At 42.2% G+C, this 22,996-nt stretch overlaps 1 long non-coding RNA gene across 2 annotated transcripts; it reads left to right on the forward strand.

The window, feature by feature from the left end:
- The first annotated feature begins 708 nt into the window (after window positions 1-708).
- Window positions 709-22,716, forward strand: LOC109262609 (uncharacterized). 2 transcript variants are annotated; one of them, XR_002077834.2, is made up of 3 exons: window positions 709-822; window positions 19,303-19,488; window positions 22,630-22,716. It is a non-coding gene; the product is annotated as an uncharacterized LOC109262609 (long non-coding RNA). The 2 variants fall into 2 exon arrangements; XR_002077833.2 differs by lacking the exons at window positions 19,303-19,488; window positions 22,630-22,716 and adding an exon at window positions 6,833-6,985.
- The last annotated feature ends 280 nt before the right edge of the window (window positions 22,717-22,996 follow it).

Below are 22,996 nucleotides of genomic sequence, written 5' to 3' on the forward strand. Positions count from 1 at the left end.
AACCTTCCATGTTTTTCTCAATACTTTCATGATGCTGAGAGTTTATCTTTCTGAGAGCCACAGACCTGGTTGTAAGTGGGTATAAGGGAATGAGGCCCACTAAGTCATCAGTGATCTGTGACACCGAAGCAAAGAGATTTGGTGCTTTAGACAAACTGTTTTGTCCCCCAATCTCAGTATAATGAAGATAACTTACTTGCCATGCCTGTCACCTAGGACAGAAGGTAATAAACAGGAAAGCATGTAGAAGGAATATAAGCCACAGTTTGTTTTTTATAAAGTTCTCCTTTCTCTCTTGCTTCTAACTAGCAAACACTTTGAAAATGGGATGGTTCATGGGGTGCCTGGGTGGCTCAGTCAGTTAAGCATCCAACTTTGGCTCAGGTCATGATCTCATGGTCCATGAGTTTGAGCCCCGTGTCGGGCTCTGTGTTGATAGCACGGGAGCCTGGAGCCTGCTTCAGATTCTGTGTCTCCCTTTCTTTCTGCCTCTCTCTCTCTCTGTCTCTCTCTCTGTCTCTCTCTCTCTCTCTCTCTCTCTCTCGAAAAATAAACATTAAAAAAAAAGAAAAGAAAAGAAAATGGGATGGTTCAATCTTGAAACAGACAACCAACGGGGGTTGTGGAATATTCCAAAACAAAGTATGGAATCTTCAACTGCGGTGAGGCATTGTTGCCTGGAGGCAGCAGAATCAGCTGGATGACCTTTTGAGGTCCCTTCTAACATGCAGCCCCTCTGAACCCCAAGGAACAAGGACTGGGGGAACAGTGTGAAGGAAATGTTGTTCGCACCTGTCCGGTCTGGGGCCCAACTGGTAAAAGGTGAGAACACACTGGAGAAGTCAGGAAATGGCTTGAAGTTTTCTCATTTTCCATCCGTTTTGGATCCTGACTCCATGTGTCGGGGGTGCAGGAGCTCAGATTTCATAAACAGGGTCTGTGGAGGCAGGAAGCTCACGCCGTGTGAGCTGTTTGCTTCCCTCGCTTGCCCACGTCTTACAATTCTCTTTCCTCCTTTCCCTTTCTGGTTTCTCACCCCCTTGCCTCTGGCACTGTAAAATCTTGGCAGGCCCTGGAGCCAGATTTATTTGGGTTGAATAAACAGTTAAATGAGGTTTTATTTTCTTGTTTCTGCCCTGAATTGGAGGAAGGGGAGTTACAATGCTAAGCTGGCCTCTTGGGAAGCCATTACATAATTCTGCTATTCCTCCAGGAAGATCTCTTATAAATAACCCTTATTTACAATAAATCATCAAGATGTTGAGGAAAATCAGGTCATTTCATACAAGAAAGGTGAGCAAATTGAAGGAAATGAGCCAGAGGCCCACATTTGGAAAACGACACCTCTCTGCATTTGTCCAGCCAGTTCTTTTGAGCAGCCGCCCTGGACTACTCCTTTGTCCTTTTCCTAAACAGAAAAGCTGCCCTTGAAAAGGGTCACTTTGACATGATTGATCATGGAAGCTAAGAGGTGTCTCATAATTTATTTCTTTTAAAAATGCTCATCAAAGAAGTGACTTAGTTGGTGGCTGTAAGTAAAAACTTGTTTATTAATCATATTTTGCTCTTTTTAATCACAATTAAAATAACTTTAGAATCAACAATATTTGTTTATTAATCAAAGACTCCAAGGGTTTGGATACATTCAGGGATGATTCCATCCAGTCATTACCACCCATTCACTAGGACACCAGAGACTCTTATGAGTATAAGGAGCGTGGGTGGTTTTGTTTCTCTTTGTACATTTCTGTACCAATGATATAGTGAAAGTGATGAAGATAAAAAAGGTGGTGCGTGTGTGTGTGTGTGTGTGTGCGCATGTGCTCATGCATGTTTATGAGTATGGATGTCCCAGGTAGTTTCATTAAAAAATTTTTATATTGAACTATGTAATTGACATACAGTATTCAATTAGTTTTACGTATACAACATAGTGACTCAACATTTGTGTACATTGCAAAGTCCCAGGTAGTTTCATTTAAAAATTTTCTTATTGGGGCACTTGGGTGGCTCAGTCGGTTAAGGGTCTGACTTCCACTCAGGTCATGATCTCACAGTTCATGGGTTTGAGCTCCGCATCTGGCTTTGTGTTGACAACTCAGAGCCTGGAGCCTGCTTCGGATTCTGTGTGTGTCTCTCTCTCTGCCCCTTCCCTGCTCACGCTTTCTCTTTCTCAAAAATAAATAAACATTTAAAAAAATTTAATAAAAAATTTCTTATTGAACTATATAGTTGACATACATTATTTAATTAGTTTTATGTATTCAACATAGTGACTTGACATTTGTGTACATTGCAAAATGATCACCACAGTTAAGTCTAGTTATCATCTGTCACCACCAGATAGTTTCATTGACAAGGTGACTTATCCACTGTCCAAAAGAACAATTCTAAAAACACAGCAGGATCATAGATGTGATATCATACAAAATAATGGATAACACAAAATAATCCATTTCTCTTTCCACCACCACCCATACTCCTTCAGGCTTCATCTGATGATAGGATACCATCCAACAAAGAGTATATCCAAGTAAGATACACACACACACACCTCCTACATAGACATTTTTCAAAAGGAAAAATCTCTCCACAATTCTTGCCAGCATCTAACAACCCACACTGCCCTGAGGGTTTTCAGCAGAGATAGTCTGATGTAAATTTCACTTGTAGCAGTTCTCTTTTCAGGGGAGAAGCCAAGTGGCTGTTTGCCAAATATTTATATTGCATTAGATAATGGACAAGAGAATGCCTAAGGGCCACGGTGAAGAATCTTAAGCCATTAGAAAGTCTAATTTCTGGTGAAGAAGCCGACGTATAAGAATGAAGGTAGCTCGGTTAAGCTCTTCCCAACCAGTGGAGGAAGTGGACAGGCCAAAGCTGAAGTTCTAGTTTGAGTTCTACAGACTAATGTGCTATCAAGTCCCTTGGTCTACATTTCCTCAACAGCAAAAATAAAACAATAAAAGAAAAAAGAAAGAGAGAAGAAGAGGCTAGACTTGACTATCTTTAAAAATCCCTCCTCTTCCAATGTTCTGGGGTTCCAGAAAATATTCAAGGCCTGGAGACCTTGTGATTTTGTGTGGAAGAAACAATGGAGGCAATCAACTGCTGGTCTGTGAGATCAAATCTTTATGTCTTTTGAGAGCATTTTAAGAGTTGCCTCATCTGCTTGGCTAAGGAAAGCGACAAATGGCATCCTCCTCCACCCTCCTACTCCAGTGTTAGTCCCATCCGTCCCAAGAGGATGCTGCAGAAACCCCTATTAATGTCTCCTCGATTGTGGCCAATAATAATGATGGTAATGATAATGATAATGTAATTATCCTGGTTTATTGATGTCAAGTGCATGTTGATTACAAATGGAACAGGAAGTATTTACTTGCCTCCTGCTTCTCCAGGCTGGTTGTGAAATCAGAGCTGGGCTTTGGAGCAAGCATGAAGCCTGCACCTTTCATAATTGTAATGGGATCCAGATGTGGCTCAGTCCCACGAAGGCAAGTGATGAAAGCAGTAAATGGGTCCCATGCACATATGCTCTGCCCAGGTGGGGTCCACTTCCAGCTCCCTCTCTGTGAGCCAATATTGTTCTGCCTTTCCTCCAATTAACTCTGATGATGGAAAAAAGATTAAAATGCATCCCCTGCGGTGGCTTGCACATAGTAGGTGCTTGATCACATTTATTCATTTATGTTCCAGTGATGGCAGGGCATCTCAAGGAAAGTGGTCTGAAAGCCTGTGTACATGTGCTGTTCTTAGGATGATTTGGGGTGAGATGGACATTTCTGGATATCAGAATGGATTAGTGGGAGACCAGCACCACAGTGAAGGAAGAGCCTTGCAAAGGAACCACAGCCGAATGCTAAGAACTGAGCCCCAGGGATGGTGAAAAGGGCAGAAGCCAAGTGTGAAGAGCTGGGAAGTCAAAGGGCACAGCATCTTGGAAGCTGGGAGGTGGGAGTGTCAGGGAGGGAAGAGTGTCTCTCTTGCTATTGGAAGCCCTGAAGCTCTCACTGTCCCATTACATTCATTTCCCTGTTGGAAGGCAGTGGGCAAGGCTTTCCTTCTTTCCCTCTTTTATTTTCCCGGGTATTCACCATCCTGTCTCTCTACGTACCTCCACCCAAATTTTAAAGTGTATTTCTGTGATATCAAGTTCATTGTTTAAAAACATTTCTGTTTCCTCAGCTGAATATAATAAGAAAAAGTTGTGATTTGACATGGTTTATGGACAGGCAGGTCTTCATTAAATTTTTAGGAATATCCACTTTTCACAAAAATGGGGACGAGTAGGAATTCTTTTTTTTTTTAAAGTTTATTTATTTTTGACAGAGAGAGAGAGACAGACAGAGCATGAGCGGGGGAGGGGCAGAGAGAGGGAGACACAGTATCCGAAGCAGGCTCCAGGCTCTGAGCCGTCAGCACAGAGCGACACAGGGCTCGAACTCACAGACTGTGAGGTAACGACCTGAGCTGAAGTTGGACACTCAACTGACTAAGCCACCCAGGCGCCCCACGAGTAGGAATTCTTAACACAAAACACTCCTAGAGAGAAATTAACAAAAAATTAATTATTTTTTTTTTTCAACGTTTTTTTTTTTTTTTTTTTTTTTTTTTATTTATTTTTGGGACAGAGAGAGACAGAGCATGAACGGGGGAGGGGCAGAGAGAGAGGGAGACACAGAATCGGAAACAGGCTCCAGGCTCCGAGCCATCGGCCCAGAGCCTGACGCGGGGCTCGAACTCACGGACCGCGAGATCGTGACCTGGCTGAAGTCGGACGCTTAACCGACTGCGCCACCCAGGCGCCCCAAAAAATTAATTATTTTTTTAAACCAAAGAGAAATTACACATTCAAAGAGTCTCTTTACTTATCAGAGAGATCCAATTGCAAAATAGTTTAACATAGAAGTGGCTTAATTTGAAAACCACACTATGTTGTAATCTGAGTTAAAAAAAAATATTTGTGATTTTCAGTTTTGCTCTAGTGTTCTAGAGCAATTTAACATTCTATTTGTAAATTGTAGGTTTAAGAAAGAAATTTCATGTTGGGAGTACCTGTCTGGCTCATTTGGTTAAATGTCTGACTCTTGGTCTCTGCTCAGGTCATGATCTCATGGTTCATGAGTTCAAGTCTCACATCAAGCTCCATGCTGACAGTGTGGAGCCTGCTTGGGATCCTATCTCTCCCTCTCTCTCTGCCCCTCCCCTGCTTGTGCTCTCTCTCTTTCTCAAAATAATAATTAAAACTTTAAAAAAAATTCAACTCTGGAGGTTTATTGCAATATTTAGATTATCATCAGGAAATTCCATGATTCATAGGATTGACTATTTGAACTGAAGCTGATTTGATCAAGAGGCAAATTTTTTATTTTATTTTATTTTTTTAATGTTTATTCATTTTTGAGAGACAGAGAGAGACAGAGTGCAAGCCGGGGAGGAGCAGAGAGAGAGGAAGACACAGAATCTGAAACAAGCTCCAGGCTCCCAGCTGTCAGCACAGAGCCCGACACGGGGCTTGAACCCATAGACTGCGAGATCATGACCTGAGCTGAAGTTGGCCACTTAACCAACTGAGCCACCCAGACGCCCCAAATTTTTTATTTTTAATTAAAAAATGTTTTTTCCTAATATGCAAATACACATGTTTATTAATACAGAATTTAGAAAATGCAGATAAATCAAAACAGAAAAATAAAAATGAATCCCATCCTTCATAAATTATTCATTCAAGTGCATTTATTAATATTTAGTTAATATTGGAGATATTGGAGAATGGAAAGGAGCACTAAGGGGCCCACCCTCAGGACGAGAGGCATAAATGGGGATGTCCTAGGCAAACCAGCACATATGGTCACCCTATTTATCAAACACCTACTGTGCCCCAAAATTGTCAGTGCCGTGAAGACAGCAGTAATCAGAGCCTATATTCTAGTGTTAGCATTGGGTATATATTCTTCTAGTTACATATATGGACATCTTTTTGTCCCTTTATGTAAAAACATTGTGTATTTCACCATTTTAATGAAAATCTTTTAAAGGGTACCGTGCATGCTCCTGACTTCTTCCACAGAGGATCCTCAACATCGTTTTGCATTTTCTAAGGAGGCAATGCTAGAAAGAGTAGCACACCAACCCAGACTCCTGTGTCTTGTACCAACCATGAGGCTTTGTCCTGCTAATTCCTCTTCTTTAGTCTCAGCTTCTTCATTTGCAAAATTTGAGCAGAATTTGGACATATACTCTGCTCAGGTGCGGTCGTCTTTTGGCTCTCTCTCTGTGAGCCAAACCTGTCCTGCATTCTTCCAGTTAATTCTGATGATGGAAAAGGGATAAAATGCGTCACCCAACACCAAGACATCTTTAAAATCTGTGACTCTATAGTTTTGTGATCTCTTCTAACAATATGGGCCAGATTTGGATAAGCGGGGATAAATTCTGACTTTTCCAACAAAAATAAGAAAGAAAACATTTCTCCATTAAGATGTACTTTATAATGTGATGAATATAATGATTGTATGATGGACATGTTAATTAGCATCTATGTATGTTATTGATCCATCAAGATGCTTTATTTTGCAAAATGGCTCTCAAATACTTGCCAGGAAGTATTTCTTACATTATTCAGGAGGATAACTTTGTAGGTAAGATGATCAAGTGTAGCAGATGATGCCAGCGCCTGAGCTCTGAGGACAGACAACACTGTTGTCAACAGTAAACACGAGATGTTTCTCTGCTTTGGGGAGTATTGAAGAAACTCAGTATTGTCTTTGCTTGTGGTGTTGTCATAAAGATGCTGACAAACATATTCTTTTCTTCTGAGTCTTTGCAGAGGGAGAGTGAAATTCCATGTTCCGTCCGCTTGTCTTTGGCTTTCGCCTATTACTCCCATGTTGGCAAAAATGAAGAGACTCCTATTCCATATGATTTGGCAGATTGTAACATTAAATGTGTTTTGAAATACATTCAATGAGCAAATCTACAATTATTTACCAGCAAACTTTTCCTTTAAATTTAATGAGATGTAATTTTATAATGTCTATATATTTTGTAGCACTAGATTCAGTTAATTCTAAACCTGTAAAGGACAACCAGAATAACTATATGCATGCTTTTCAGTAATCCTCAAATTAGCATATCCAGTCATAAGAGAAAATAAATGATTTCTTTTTTTTCTTAATTTTTTTAATGTTTATTTTTGAGAGAGAGAGAGAGAGAGAGAGATACAGAATGCAAGCCAAGGAGGGGCAGAGAGACAGGGAGAAAGAATCTGAAGCAGGCTCCAGGCTCTGAGCCATCAGCACAGAGCCCGACATGGGGCTTGAACCCACGAACCATGAGATCATGACCTGGGCCGAAGTCGGACACTCAAACAACTGAGCCACCCAGGCGCCCCTAATGATTTCTTTTAGAACTGTTTTAACTACCCATTAAAAAAAAATTACTATAATTTAACCTGGTTCTCAGCCTGTTATGTAATGTGTTAATCAGGAGTCTATGTCTAGTCTGCCATTCGTGTGTGAAAGTCCTGTAATTCTCCGGTGAATGGCTGAGTGTCAGTCCTGACGGGACTGGCAGGAAACTGGAGGAAGGAAATGGGGAAGCAGGGTGTGCAGGCACCCCGGAATGTGCAGAAATGTGGGCCTGGTGGCCTGAGATCTTCTGATTTATAAAGATAAGCCAGAAGCAGAAGTTATAATGAAAACTTTTTGATGTTAGCTAATTTTTAACGCATTGTACAATTTCTCCGCCCAAAATCTGTGGGCCAGAATCAGCCAGTGGGCTGCTAGGTGATGACAGCTCTTCCTTAGATGCCCAGCAATGTGAGGAGCCAGACTGGTAGAGATCAAGAGAAATGAAACAGTTGTAGTACTGGCCGTGTAGGAAGGACCAGGCTTACTTGAGGGTGCCAAAAGAATGGGGATTTAAAGGCAGGAGCATAGTTGCAGTTGCCCTGGACTTAGGATTTAAAGACAAGGACTGAACATGGTAAAGGAAGAAGGGAGTCTGTTTCCTGAGATAGTTTATACACGGGCATGAAGGTCTGCCAGTGCAGGAGGGGGCACCCCTCCTCTGGCTATAGCTTCGTTCAACGCAGCAGTGTGTAACAAAGGCAGCATTTGGCCTTGCTTGGGTCAAGGGTCAGTGGAGAGAGATGACTGATGAATGAGAAGCCTGTGGGGCTGATGAACTCTGGCACCAGTCTGAGGAGAAGTCTAGAACCAGCTCAGAAAGAGAGACCTGGGGGTGGAGTGGTAGGAGGTGGGAGTGTGGGTGTTGCTGAGAAAGTGGGAAATAATTACCAAGAGACCATTATAGTCATTTTGGAAGCTTCTGGGTTTCTTCATGCTTATTATTCCTTTTACTACCCTTGTTGGTGTTCTTGTGATGGTTAGTGGGAAAACCCTGAAAAGGAAGCAAGAGAGCGTGTGTGCTTATTTGGAGGGCCAGAGAAAAGAAGATGGGAAGTATGAGGACTCTAGGAAAATTTCCCATTGGGATTAGGAAGTGGCTCCATGAAAGGAGAGGAAAGCAGGCCGAGTCTCTGGAGATTTGAGAAATTTGGGAGAGGGAAGGGTTGCCTGAAATACCAAGCCAGGAAGAAGAGCTGAGCCCAGCGCTGTGCTGGTTGGAGCCTGGGACTGTGCTTCCCTCCCATCTCATGCTGCCAGGCTCCATATGGGATGCCTAGTTTTGACTGAATTTCAGACAGACCCCCAAAATCTTAGTATAAGTATGTTCCATGCGATATCTGGCATGTACTAAGAAATTATTTGCTATTGGGGCGCCTGGCTGGCTTGGTCAGTAGAGCATGTGACTCTTCATCTCAGGGTCATGTATTCAAGCCCCATGGTGGGCATGGACCCTGCTTTAAAAACATTTTTTAAAAGAAACTACTCATTTTTTATTAAACTTAAAGCTAAGTGAGTGTCTTATATTTTCATTTGCTACATGTGGCAACCTTGCTTCTGTTTTTTTTTTTAATTAAAAAAAAATTTTTTTTTACATTTATTTATTTTTGAGAGACAGAGAGAGAGCACAAGCAGGGGAGGGGCAGAGAGAGAAGGAGACACAGAATCCGAAGCAAGCTCCAGCCTCTGAGCTGTCAGCACAGAGCCTGACGCGGGGCTCAAATTCAGGAACTGTGAGATCATGACCTGAGCCGAAGTCAGACACTCAATTGACTGAGCCACCCAGGCGCCCCACTTCTGTTTTTTAACTAGCCCTCCAACTCCACTGCACTGCAGTGTGATCAGGGGCTATGGGAACCCCCCATCCAGGACAGAAGGCTGACTTGGAAAGCAGCCTGCTGAATTTGAAATGAACTCCCTAACAAAGGGCTACAGACCCAGGGACAGAATCCCCACCTGGGCAAAATGGACACTGAAGTCAGACACTCATTGCTCCGCTTCCTACCAGCTTTGTGAATCTCGGCCAATTATGTGATACCTCTGACTCTTGGTTTTTTCATTTGTAAAATGGAGAAAATTATGCTTCTCACTAGTGTTTTGCAACTATTAAGTGAGATGAGGAAGTAACATTCCTAAAGTGTCCAGATAAAATGCATGATAATGTGGTAGGGGTAGTTCTTATTAGTCTGTTCATGGGGTGTACTTTTTTGTAAATCACATTCCCGTTAGTAAGGCCTTATCAAGGAAAAACCAGTGCCAGTGCCCTCCACCAGACTTTCCCAAAGGGTGCTGTAGGCTAATTTTGTTCCCTTGGAAGTTTCTGGAAACTTGGCAGTTGTAGAGAGGATGGGATAAGCTCATACTCCTCTTCTCAAAAAGTACTGTAATTCAGCGTCTCCTTGTCCATCCCCTGGTTATTGGTCTGGAACAGAGCCAGCAAATACCCTATCTTCATTCCAGGTAGTGAGGGAGAGACTCAGACCATCACTGTGTCTTATAGTTATAATAAACCAAAGCAGACACACTCACAGTTAAATCTAACACTGAGCTGGGAGGGCAGGTAGCCTTCTTCCTCCCAACATTCCTCTAATAAACTCAGATTCCCCAAAATTAAGTGCATTGCCAAGGAATTTCAAGGCACACAAAGGTGAAGCTCGGTATTTGCAAAGAAGAAATTACTTTTAGCTTGTTTTCCTAAAAAAAAAAAAAAAAAGGTTTTTGCTTGAATCTTTTCATCTCTGTCTGGACCACTGTGTTACAAAAATACAAAATTGTCAGAGTTTCAACTGTATTTCTTTGGGTCAGATTTTAGTAGGAAAAAAGAGGTATGTTTGGAGCCAGAGGGCAGTCAGCTACAGGCAGGGTGACAGGAGCTTAGATCTTAGATGCTAAGACTCTAGTTTTATGTTCCATCCACAGCACATAAAGGAAATCCAGCTGATACAGCCTTTTCTCCCTTTCCCATGTATAAGGAAAGAGTTTCCAGAGTGATTATCAAAAATGCAGAAGCAACAGAATTTGGATAATACTGATACAGTCTTTCTCTCTAGAAGGCCATGTTGCAGGATAGTAAATGTTGCAGAAGGGGGTCATACCAGGCCTATTCTTGACTTTGCTCCATGAGACCTTGAGCAAACTGATTTCTCAGAATTTCCCATCTCTCATCTATAAAACAAAGACTAAAATAATCTCCATTCAACCTGCCATAGTGATTATGGTGAGGGTCAAATGAGTTAATGTATGTGAAATGTTGATGTGCCCTAGAAATATACCCTCAACCTTCTCTTCCTTGATCTGTAGTTCCTGCATGTCAGCTGTCACCAATACAGTGATGGAATGCTGAATGGATCATTGATTGTATTTCCCAGTAATAGGACTGTCTTCTTGGATTTTCCAAAGTTCTCTTATGGCCAACAAATTGAAAACTGAACCCATTACATCATCACCCACACACCTACCCAAACCTGCTTCACATGCCTGTGATGGATCCAGGTTTCAGTTTGACGGATGGGTCTTGAATAGACCTGGTGCCCACTCAGCTGCTGGAAGCCTTTCTCACAACAGACTTCTCCAGTCTCCCCAGAAGGAACCTGGGCAGTCATTACCTTGAAGATACCCAGATTCTCTAAAAGTAATGCTTGGACTTGGAAGGTGGAATTAAATTTTTTGCCTCTTGTTTCATAAAAGATAAGGGTTCTGGATTTGAGGAAAACCAATTAAAAACTGACAGGCCGATCAAAACTATGTGGGTTGTCCTACTCTACTATCTTACAATTCCATGTGATAAGGGACAAAGAACAGTGCTGAACATAGAAATCTCTTGGACATTTGAGTTTGACTGTCTAACTGGGGTGAGCAGAGCCAGATAGAAAATCATGCCATTTCAGGAAAATAATGTAAGATGTTTGAGGCAGGAACTTTGCTTACTCCCCTACTGAATTTCCTGTACTTAAAGCCATGTCAAGAACACAGTAGGCAATCAGAAAATGTTTTTTGAATGAACAGAGAAGAGTAATGTGTTCAAAGAGGATCTCTAGGCCCATGAGCAATGGTGCAGACCTGATTTTCATGCATGCTGCACTCCATCCTGTGATCAGGGCTGGTGATATTCTCATGGGCTGCATAAATGTTGAATCCATTTTGAAAATTACTTTCAAACTCCTACATAAACTCTGATTTCTATGGTTGGACAGTATTCAAGTTTCAAATTCCCCCCCCCGTAAGCCATATAATTTTCATTTCTTAATGTTTATTTTCTGTTTTAAGTAGTTAGTTCAAAAATAATGGTGACCAGTTATTCTTTGCCTCTCCAGAAGATAATCAAGAGCCAACAGACAAGCTGAATGTTGACATTTATATTGAGAATTAGGAGAGAAATATTTTTACTAATGTTATGAATGCTGAACTGTGGAATGAGTTGCTTAATCTGGTGGCCTCGACAAAACATAAACTCTGTAATCATTGGTATAGGCTAACTTGGGTAGGAATTGTGCCTGATGAAAAGATGCAGGGGTGGAGTGGGGAGGGCATTTGCATGGCAAGTGTGATGGCACTGCAGCTCTTATAGCCATAGCAGTCATCACTAATAGACGGCAGCACTCTTCCTGCTAACCTCAGGCGATCCTTGCTATTAACGCGGGGTTTCAGGTAGCCATAACCAATTGATCACAGAGTGGCATGGGAGATTTATCCTTTTAACACATATTTACTGAATGCTGGCCATATGCCTGGACTGCAGATTTGCAGAGACTAAAACAGGCAAAAATGTCTATCCTTCTAGAGATTACATTACAGTGGGGAGCAGGAGAGGAGTCAGTAATTAAGATAAGTAAGTAAAGTATGTAGTATATTAGGTGGTAATAAGGGCAGTGGAGAAAAATACCAAGAAAGAGGGACAGAATGTTGGGAAGAGAGGGGTTACATTGTTAAATAGGGTAGCCAGGTGTTTCAGTTATCTTTTTCTGAGGAGCAAATTATCCCAAAATTGAGTGGCTTAAAACAACATCTGTTATTTCACAACTTTTGTGGGTCATAAAATCACGTGCAGCTTAGCTGGGTGGTTCTGGGTTGGAGTCTGTAACAAGGCTGCGATTAAGATGTCAGCTGGCCTGCAGTCATCTGAAGGCTTGAATGGAACTGGAAAATCCCCTTGCAATATACCTTACTCTCATGGGTTTGGCAGGAGGCCTCAGACACTTGCTGGCTCTGGAAGAAACAGACCTTAGCTCCTCACCTTACAGGCCTCCACCTTGCTGCTTGTGTCTCCTCTCAACATGGTAACTGGCTTCCCCCAGAATGAATGACCCAAGAGGGCAACATGGAAGCCAATGTGTCTTTTGCAACCTAGCCTGGTCATATTCTTTCATTTCTACTACATTCTATTGGTAGATGATCCGTGTGGGAGGAGACCATGCCATAGCATGATGCCAGGAGGCAGCTATCATTGGCACCATCTTGGAGCCTGGATATCCTAGCAAGGAAGATGGAAAAGAGAAATTTGAAGGAGATGAGAGATTGAGTATAAAAATAACTGGGAGGCAGAACCTCCAGGCAGTGAGAATAACAAATGTAGAGACTCTGTTGCAGGGACTGGCTTGCTACAGTCAAAGAATAGCAAGTAAGCCAGGATGCCTAGAGTGGAAGGGGGGGGGTGGTAGGAGGTGAGGTCAGTCAGGGCCATAACAAAGAGCCAGATTATGGGAGACCTTGTAGCTACCGTAAGGACTTTGGTTTTTATCCGATGCTCCAGTTACCTTTGCTGTGTAACAAACCACCTCAAAATGTAGTTTCATAAAATAATCATTTTATGATGCATGTGTGGGTTAGGAATTCAGACAGGGCATTATAAGGATGGATTGTTTGTGTTCCATGATTTCCCACAGTGTTTGGGGCACTTAGAATCTAGAAAGATTCAAAGGCTGGTCTAGCCTTGAAAGTTACTTTTATGACTTTTGCCATAGTCATAAGCCTGTCCAGATTCAAGAGAGATAATACAAATCCCATTTCTCTAAAGTCATGTTATAAGAAGAGCCTGTGGGATAGAAAATACTGGTATAGCCATCTTTGAAAAATATAATCTGCCACACTCTGTACAACGAAAAACCATTGTATTATTTTGAGCAGAGTAACATGATATGAATCACATTTAAACAGGATCTTTCTGGAGGCACCTGAGTGGCTCAGTCAAACATTCGACTTCGGCTCAGGTCATGGTCTTGCAGTTTGTGGGTTCAAGCCCCGTATCAGGCTCTGTGCTGACAGCTCAGAGCCTGGAGCCTGCTTCTGATTCTGTGTCTCCCTCTCTCTGCCCCTCCCCCACTCATGCTCTTTCTCTCTCTCTCAAAAATGCATAAATGTTAAAAAATTTAAAAAAAAAATCAGTATCTTTCTGGTTGCTATATTGAGAAAAGACTGAAAAGGGGATGAGAGTAGAAGCAGGAAGACAAATGAAGAAGCTATTACAACGGTCCTGGCAAGAGATGATGAAGGCTTGGATGAGGGGTACGGTGGATGTGTTTCAAAAGAGAGAAATAGGTTGGACATAAAATGTTATAATACAGATATTGAAAATTATGAAGTAGAGTGAGATCATCAAGAGTATAGACAGACAAAAGAGGAATTCTAGGAACTGAGCCCAGAGACACACCAATATTGTGGTGTTGGAGGAGATCAAGAGGTGGTAACTCTAGAGACTGAAGAAGAATGGCCAGTGAGGTAAGGAAATGTGTTGCCCTGGTAGCCGATAAATAGATTTTTTTTTCAAGGAGTTATGAGTGAGCAACTTGTTAACTATTGACTCATCAAGGAAGATGGAACTGAGAATTTCCATCAGATCTATCAACATGGAGGCCATTGGTTATTCTGATGGAACAATTTTAGTGGAGTGGTGGGGTGAAGGCCTGATTGGAAGGGAGGCAAGATTGGAAGGGATGGAAGTATAGTTGTGCTATTTGAGGAATTTGAGGAATTTTGCTGTAAAGGGAAGGAGGGAAGTAGCTCGAGAGGGAAATGATGTCAGGAGAAATAGAGTTTCCATACATATTGTCATTTGTATTAGAGTGGAGATGAAGAAAGAGGTTGGGAGCAAAGGCTCAGGAATCACATTTCCTCATTTTGAATCTTGACTCCACATCTTACTATTTGTGGGAACTTAGGCAAGTCACCTCACTTATCTGTGCCTCAGTTTCATCTGCCACAGGCAGATTACAATAGTACCTCCTTATAAGGTTGTTAAGAATGAGTGAGTTGCTTCATGTAGAGCATTTGAAACAGCTCTTCTTATGTGATGTGCACTCATATAAGTGGTAGCCATGTTGATAATGATGATGTGATGGACTAGCCACATTTCCACACCTCTCAGGAACACCTGGAACACCAGAGGAGAGAAGTTTAAGGCTCTACTGATGTAAAAGCTGCTGGCATAGTCTTTATTCCCTACATTGAATGTGGTTGACCTAGAAATGAGCTTGAAACTGAGCCTAGGGTTGACCCAGAAAGAGACATGAGGCTGGGTGGCAGGTACTGGCAATTCTGTTGGTCTATCCACTCAGTGCTAAAGACATACACATTTTCTTTCTTTCTTTCTTTCTTTCTTTCTTTCTTTCTTTCTTTCTTTCTTTCTTTCTTCCTCTTTTTCTTTTTCTTCTTCTTCTTCTTCTTCTTTTTTTTTTTGGATTAAGTACTGCTCAAGGGACAATAGTTTCATGGCAGAACATTTTGTTTATATCTCATTTCCTGAGGATCCTCCTTGGAAGAAGGGATTTGATTCTCTGCTATTTTGTCTTAGGTAGTGGGGTAGATGCTCATGGTAAGACTCAAAAAATAATTGTTTTTTTCCTTTTTAAATCCAGCTACAATTTTATCTGATGGCCTTTAACAAGTGTGGATTCCTCAAGTGAAAGGGCATTGAGGCAGAGAAGAGTCAACAATTTCCATCAAAAAGTCTTAACTGCCTGAGAGATTTTTCAAAAATTATTGTTGGATTCCTACTGAATCCATCTTAGATCACTTTGCAAATGTTGCAATAGTTGTTTTTAAACAAATATCTTTCCCACTTCAATTTCCTAACCTGACTTCTCACTTCAAAAAATACAAACTTAAAAAAAAAAAGACAAAACTTATATTCATTGACCTACAAGTTAAAACAAAAAATCTCTATACAATTTGTCACCCAAACTGGGACTCTTGTGATTGAAAGGAAACAATCTTAATTATTATACAAGGACAATAGATGTAAAATGAGTTTGTCCTGGGTAATCAGAATATATGCAAGGGAAATCAGAATAATTAGATCTTCCAAATTATACATATCCAGCTTTCAGGAGGAAGAAGTCTCCCCACAGAGGAAAGTTGTACATTTAATTTAACTCCACTAAAGTAAGTTTTAGTTGATTTAGGATCTCCAGATCATTAAAAACTCACTTCAGAAATCACTGAAAAGATCTTTTGTTGATACCTTCCATTTTTTCCTGCTCAGAGAATCCTGAACAAGTATTCAGACTTTAGATGTTTTAGACCAGGAGGAGTGGTTCACTGTTCATTAATAGGACCTCCCCCATAGAACTGGTCCTCAGAGCCTATGTCCTTCTAAACATTAACAATATCTTCATTCTAGGCCTGAATTTGGGGGTGCATTACCTGGACCTAGGGGCTGTCCATCAATAAGAAGGAGGTGGGGGGGATGTGGGTGCTTCCTGTTTGAAGATCGCCTTGACTTCAGTGTGTTTTACCATTGAGATTGAGTGCTCTTTCCTTCTGATTTTTAACCTCTTGAACCAACTGAGCAAAACCTGGCTCATGATGTGAACTTTTGAATGGATGTATAACCTCATCCTGATAAAAGATCTCTTTCCCCTTGTTGCCATTATAAAGGCTTTCAACAGGTAAAATACTTCCACCAAGTACAAAAGCTGACAGAAGAAGCCTGCACTATCACAGTACCCATTGTGATTTACTCATTGGACCTGGCCACTCCTAAGCCTGGCCTAGGCTGTCTTGGACGTCTTGTTATAGCATTTCCTGTTAGGCTACAGCAGAGAAAGGTGGTTTGCGAGCTTCAAGGCAGGGACATTCACGTGAAATAAGACAGTATATTAATGACATTAATAATATAGTGATTGATAAGCTCCAAGACAATTAAGGTTGCCCACTGATTCCTGGATTTCATTAGACACTATTAATAGCTCTCCATTCCTCTGCTATGACAGTCCCACATAGCTGAGATCCTCAGAAAAGTAAAGGAAACAAATTCACCTGGCAAGTCTTCAACATTTCAACAATTGAAAACTCATTTCGAATCTTTGCTTATTCCAGCCTACCTTGATCTTACCTATCCAGACAATAATCTAAAATAGTGCTATTCAAGGTGTCATGGTCCATGGACCACCTACATCAAATTTCCTGGGCTACTAAGGAATTGTTAAAAAAGAACAATTCCCAGGATCCTACTGTATCAGTCTTTGGCATTGGTGTTCAGGATTATATTTCACAGAAGCTCTCCAAATGACTTTTATACACATTTAACATTGAACAACCACTAACCTAGAACTGTAGCAGTGGTTCTCAACCTTGGTTGCACATGAGAGTTACCTGAAGAAGTTCTAAAAATCCCAAATGCTCAGACCACTCCCTGGCCCAATCAAATCAAAATGTCTGGGACATGGAATCCATCTTTTGAGCTTCCCAGATGATACCAGTGTGCAACCAAGGTTGAGAATCATAGCAGATCCATCATTCTCAGAAGATGGCAAGGCTTCCCTCTCATGGGGATCACATCTATGAAAGTGACTGTGGTCAAGACCAATTCTCCTGTGTGAATGCGGGAACTGAGGGCTATCTAGGCAGGTGATACTCAAAGCATGGTCTGCAGACCACTGTCGATTCACTAATTCTTTTATTACTGGTCCTCAAGAAAGTTGTACAATCATGTGAAACAATCATATTTTTAAGGGTTTTTTTTTTGGTTTTTAGCTTTTGGGTTTTTTTGGGTTTTGGGGGTTTTTTGTAGTAAGACTTTCCTTATGAAGTAAGCAATACATTTATATACATTCTGATACAAGTGACTTATCTCATCATAGACCAGTAACAACTAGTCTGTGGATGGGTGCTTTAAGCAGCCCTGGTCTAAGCCAGCTGTCCAGGCATGAAGATAGAACCTCAAGGGTCCCCATGGCAATACAGCCCAGCCATTGACGCTTGGAATAGCTGAGACCAAGCTGGAAATTCAGCCCCACCATGGAAAGTGTGCTGCATTCTCAGAATGCTGATGCATTGTCCACAGGGATAATCTTCTAGTCCAAAAGAGGCTCAGCTGGAATCTTTCAGGAAGCCTAAACACAAGGGGACAGGCTTGATCAAAATGCTGTGGTCCCAAACTCACAAACTAGGTGCCTCCTAGCTCATCACCCAGCATGGACAACAGAAAGTTGGCAAAAATGCTTGACCAAGGGCCAGAGGACCCCACAGGTGGTTTTAGGGCCTCAGAGCACAGAAACAAAGCACTGTCTCAGCTACAAGAGACAGAAAAATCAACCTAAACTTAACACAGAAAAATAATTTTTTAGCTTATGTCAGGCTATTCCCACTTAGTGGCTAATATGGCGGCCAGCATATTTACCATCTGACATCTCCCAGATTAGCAACCATAGCAGAATAGCCATACCTGTTTCCCAATGGTTCCAGCAAAAGTACTGGGACTGACCCTTATTGAGCCAGACTGTGTCATGGCCCTATCTCTAAATCATTCATAACTTTAGACATATTAAAGTCATGTGGTCATCACTGGATCTGGGAAGTGTGGTAAATCCCACCTGAACCACATGGATTGAGATTAAATAAGAGGTGGATCCACCAAAGGACAATTGATAATCTAGCAATAGAAAGGGGAGTGGATGATGGGCAGGCAAAGAAAATAGCTGCCTCAATGAAAGCTTCTCAGAATCTCTGGCTTATATGCTACAAAGAGTCCTGAACCCACATTCCAGCACCAACATGCCTCCCTGACCAGCCCCACTAGTTTGTAGAGACATGTGGAGGCCCCCAAGCCAATGACCAGCCTCAGGAACCATGGCACTCACTTTTGTCCCCCATTTGCTTTAGTGATGTCATTCATAATAGACTTTTTAGGGATTTGTTCTTGTTACTTCTCCAATTCCAAGCACAATTGTCTAATTTTTTCATTCATTCACTCATCCATTCATGAATTCATTAGACAAATATTTATACTGAGTGCTCATGATGTTGTCAGTTAGAGATACCCAAATAGATAAGGCATATTGCCTTCTTTCAATACTTGCTGCCTTAGTAATTCCCCTTGGATTCAACTTCCTTTTATTTCTGAGTTTCTCTCTCCTCTCAGTCCTGGAGCAGAAACCTAGGGGGGGAAACTGAAAGCTTCATAGGGGGTCTCTTTGGTAAGAATGTGAAAAATCCTGTCCCCTAGAGTCTCTTCAGCCAAAAATGAGATTGTCTGTGCTGTTAAATAAAATCCCTTCCCATAAGTTTTCTAAGGAAATGTAACCTGGATCTGGAAACAGTGACTCCTTCTCAAGACTGGTTAGCCACGCATGACTTACAACTCCCTGTTAAATGAAATTTCAGAAATTATATTGGAAAAAGGTCCACATACTCAGACAAAATACGGCATTTAAAAAATGTTTATTTATTTATTTTGAGAGAGAGAGAGAGAAAGAGATACCAAGCATGAGTGAGCGGGGGAAGGGCAGAGAGAGAGGGAGAGAGAAAATTCCAAACAGGCTCCGTGCTGAGACCTCAGATCCTGACACGGGCTCGATCTCATGATCTGTGTGTGAGATCATGACCTGAGCCAAGATTTGGACCCTTAACTGACTGAACCACCCAAGCACCCTAATATGATATCTTAAAATTTTAGACCCATGCAGGATCGGGGGACAAGGATTATATCTACGACCTTCTCCAAATTTCTGTATTTGACTTGAGATGGCACAGTAGATGGCAATGAAATCACTTAGCAAGCAGGCAGTGGAGACTGCAACCTGAGGGGTGGCCCCACATCTACAGATCTGCAATGGAGGGAAGCCTGAGGAGGGGACAGAAGGTAAGACTGTGCTGGCTGCTAAAGGAACTGGGATGGGACATTGTTAGGACCAGAAATCCACTCCATTCTGCTTATCAATTTGGCTGCAAGTTGGCAACTGCACTGGAAAAGGGGTCCCTGGGAACCCTAGGGGAGTTAGTGCCCCCATTTCCACTGTGACCTAGTTGGAAACCACCTTGGTTAAAGCCAGTGCCCTAAGCTATGGGCAAAATGCTTACCCTGTTAATAGGGTGTCATTTGTCTGAATTTGTCCAGGATAGTTCCAGTTTGAGCCTGCTATACTGCAATAGCTGTCAGTGGTGTCTTTTGCTATTAGAAGAGTCCTACAGCCCCCTTACTACCAGTCTTCAGCATGAATTTCCTCAGCGTGAGCAATGTGGCAAGTACATGTCTGCACCCACCCCAGCATCTGGCACCAAGCCTGCCATAAGTTAGGTGCCCAGGAAATGCAGGTTGGGTAAATGAATGAATGCATGAATTTGGTTTAGCACATGGTAATTCACAAAGCAATGCAATTCACTTTACATCTGGTCTGCCTACTGAGGCTGCCTATTTGGAGGTTCTTCTTATTACCTCTGCCTACCCTTCAAACTTGTCAAGAAGTGAGATTGTGATACCAGAAGGCCAGGACTTGGGGTGAGATGTGCTGAAACTCACTGAAACCAGCCAATGATCCACCCAGAGTGTGTACATGGCAAGAGGTAAAAATCCCAGCGTGGGGGGCTCGGCACTACTGAGGAGGACCCCCTTTGGTTGTGTGGATACATTATGGGAAGCTAAGGAAGAAACATTTTCTGGACTCTAGAGAGAGCAGTTTTGTAAAAAGGGGTGTCAGGGGAGAAGGGGAAGCAGGAGGTTGTGCAGATGTGAGGGAAAACCAGAGAGAGAATTACTGTAAAAAAAAAAAAAAATCTTTGTTAAGTAGCAAAACCAGCAGCTGGACCAGATTAGCTGTTCCCTTCTCTTTCCTATTTTTGGACTTGGAAAGAAAATGTGCAAAATAATTCCTGTTTTGGAGAAAAGTAGAAAAGGAGGCTGGGGGTGATGGGGATGGGCACGGATGATGAGTCTGTGGACCAAGCCAGAGAAGCAGAAAGAACCGAGGGTCTGCACAGCTAGGGGGCTCCACTCTTCCCTGGGGGACACGGGGGCACCAGCACTGCTTTCTCTTCCTCCCTGGGGAATGTGAGGGACCAGGTCTCTGCCAGACAAGTGCCAAACCTGTTGTTCTCATGGGGCGCAGCTGAGGCCAGGCACACACCCGACAGCCAGGGACACAACCTTAGGATCACAGCATTTCTACTGTCCCCAAATCTACTTTCCCAGCCACAAAGTGCACAAGGTTCTCCTGCCCTGATCTTGACTCTTGTCAAAGTCTCTCAGCTTCCTGAATGAGTACTAACTCCCACACAGTGTAGATAACCAGTAAGGGCATGGGCTCTCCCTGCAGGAAGTCACCTCCAATGGCGACACCTCAGATGTCTCTGAGGGGACCAACAGGGAACACATTTCAGGGGTGACAAAGCCTTGCTACTCTCTTGCACTATTGAAGGGAATGTGAATTGATACAAATATTTTGGAAGCTGGTGGCAGTATTTACTACAATCTATGCTCTCTGGGCCAGTAATTCCATTCCTGCTGAAGAGGAGTAAGTATGTACATGCTCAGCAAAATGCATGTACCAGAATGTTCAGCATTCTTTATAATAGTCCCAAATCGGAAACTACCCAAATGCCCATCAAACAAGTAGACTTGTTATATAAATAATACTTTATTCACATATGAGAATGAATCATTCATAACCATGGCTGGATCGCACAAATGCAATGATGAGCCAAAGAAGCTGGGCCCAAAAAAGGACCCAGATTTCTGATTCCATTTACATAAAGTACAAAACAGGTGAAACAGTGGATGCCCTTAGAAGTTGGCATAATAGTCACCCTTGGAAAGGGGGTATTGACTGGAAGAGCTCTCTGGGGAGCTGGTAGCAATCTCTGTGGTCACTACATAGGTGTGGGGAGTGTGTAAAATTTCATAGAGCTGTTCAATTATGGGAATATTTTTCTGAATATTTGTTGTGTTTCAATATAAAAGGTTTAAAGGCCTCCCAAGGCCCTCTGAAGTTGTACCATGTGAAATGGCCGGACTTAAGGTGGGTTCCAGATAGACAGTTTTCCCTATAATCAACAGAAGCTGATTTGTTGCCACGGCAACCCCTTGCCCTGGTCCTGCCCTTGGCAAGCCACAGACATGTGTGATCTCCTGATACCTTCATGTCCCCCTGAGTATTTGTTTCTGGGCTAAGCATGTGCCCTTTCTCAAGCCCACTCAATGGGATAAGGTTTTTATTCTAGAAATGCCAGGTGTAAAGACCACTCTCCTCTTTGGGAGAGACCTTAAATTGGTCTTGTCAGCTGGTCAGAGTTTTTGTTTGTTTTCCGTTTTCCCTCAGCACTCACTGGAGACAATGCTCCAGCTTCTAGCCATCCACCAGAAACTGGAGGGGTCAACTTCTTGATCAAGCAGCAAGTTGTGGACCCCCCAGCTGTCTCAGTTCCTTAGAACAAGGTGGGGGCCAAGAGGGACTGGCCCATCACCACAGCCAAGCCTCAAGGCTGGGCCTGGAAATCAGTTCACCATGGGTGTTGGTGGTGGTGGTGGGTGTTCTGACACTTTCAGTCCTTCCCCTGGGTTTCATACTGTATTACCTCATTGAATTAAGGGGTCGGTGCCTCTCCAGGCAGGAAGCAAGCATAATTCTTGCACTGGAAGTGACTTTTCATTGACTCTTATAAGCTTGGTCAGGGAAAAAGCACTCAGACCTTAGTGTGGTGGCTCTGAGGACTGAGACAGCAGCCATACTTGGTTGAGCCCATTTGCTTCCCAGAAAAAGGAAAAATAATGAATTCCTTAGCGAATGTTAGCAAGGTCTTCAGGCTCGAGAAGGGAATCTGGCCAATAGTTTCCTAAAATGATTTTTATATTCACTATTTTATTTGGTTGTTTTCTTCGAATAATCCAAATTGGAATGACTTGATCGCTGACCTATTAGGACAACCGATTTCTCATGGCTCCACTCTGCATTAGGCTGAGTCACAAGTCACTTAAAACATGCTTAAGTTGATTACTTTTTTTTAACAGATAAAACAGCTTCTTTATACAGAACTTTTAATAGAAAGAAGAGTGACAACACAGCGCTGGCATGTCAACAAAAGAACACTTTGATAGGTAAGACAAGGCCATTGAGTAGAAATTATACTTTGCCAACTCTTGACTGTTGTAGATTTTGTTATATAACCATCACTCACTGTCCTCTAGACAGGGGACCCCCTTGTTCCAAAATTATTTTGATTTCAAGATGGCGATGACAAACCATTAAACCAAGTCTGGAGCCCTATGTGACTGTGGAGGTTATGTACAGCCTGTGAGGCGGGCCCTGGGTACAGAAAGACTGCCTGGATGTTCCTTTAAGGTTGAGAACCAGTCAAAATTATTGGTAGCTTACACA

This window comes from Panthera pardus, unplaced genomic scaffold (assembly GCF_024362965.1).
Source record: "Panthera pardus isolate Hobbes unplaced genomic scaffold, ASM2436296v1 HiC_scaffold_24, whole genome shotgun sequence".
In the NCBI taxonomy this organism is placed as follows: domain Eukaryota; kingdom Metazoa; phylum Chordata; class Mammalia; order Carnivora; family Felidae; genus Panthera; species Panthera pardus.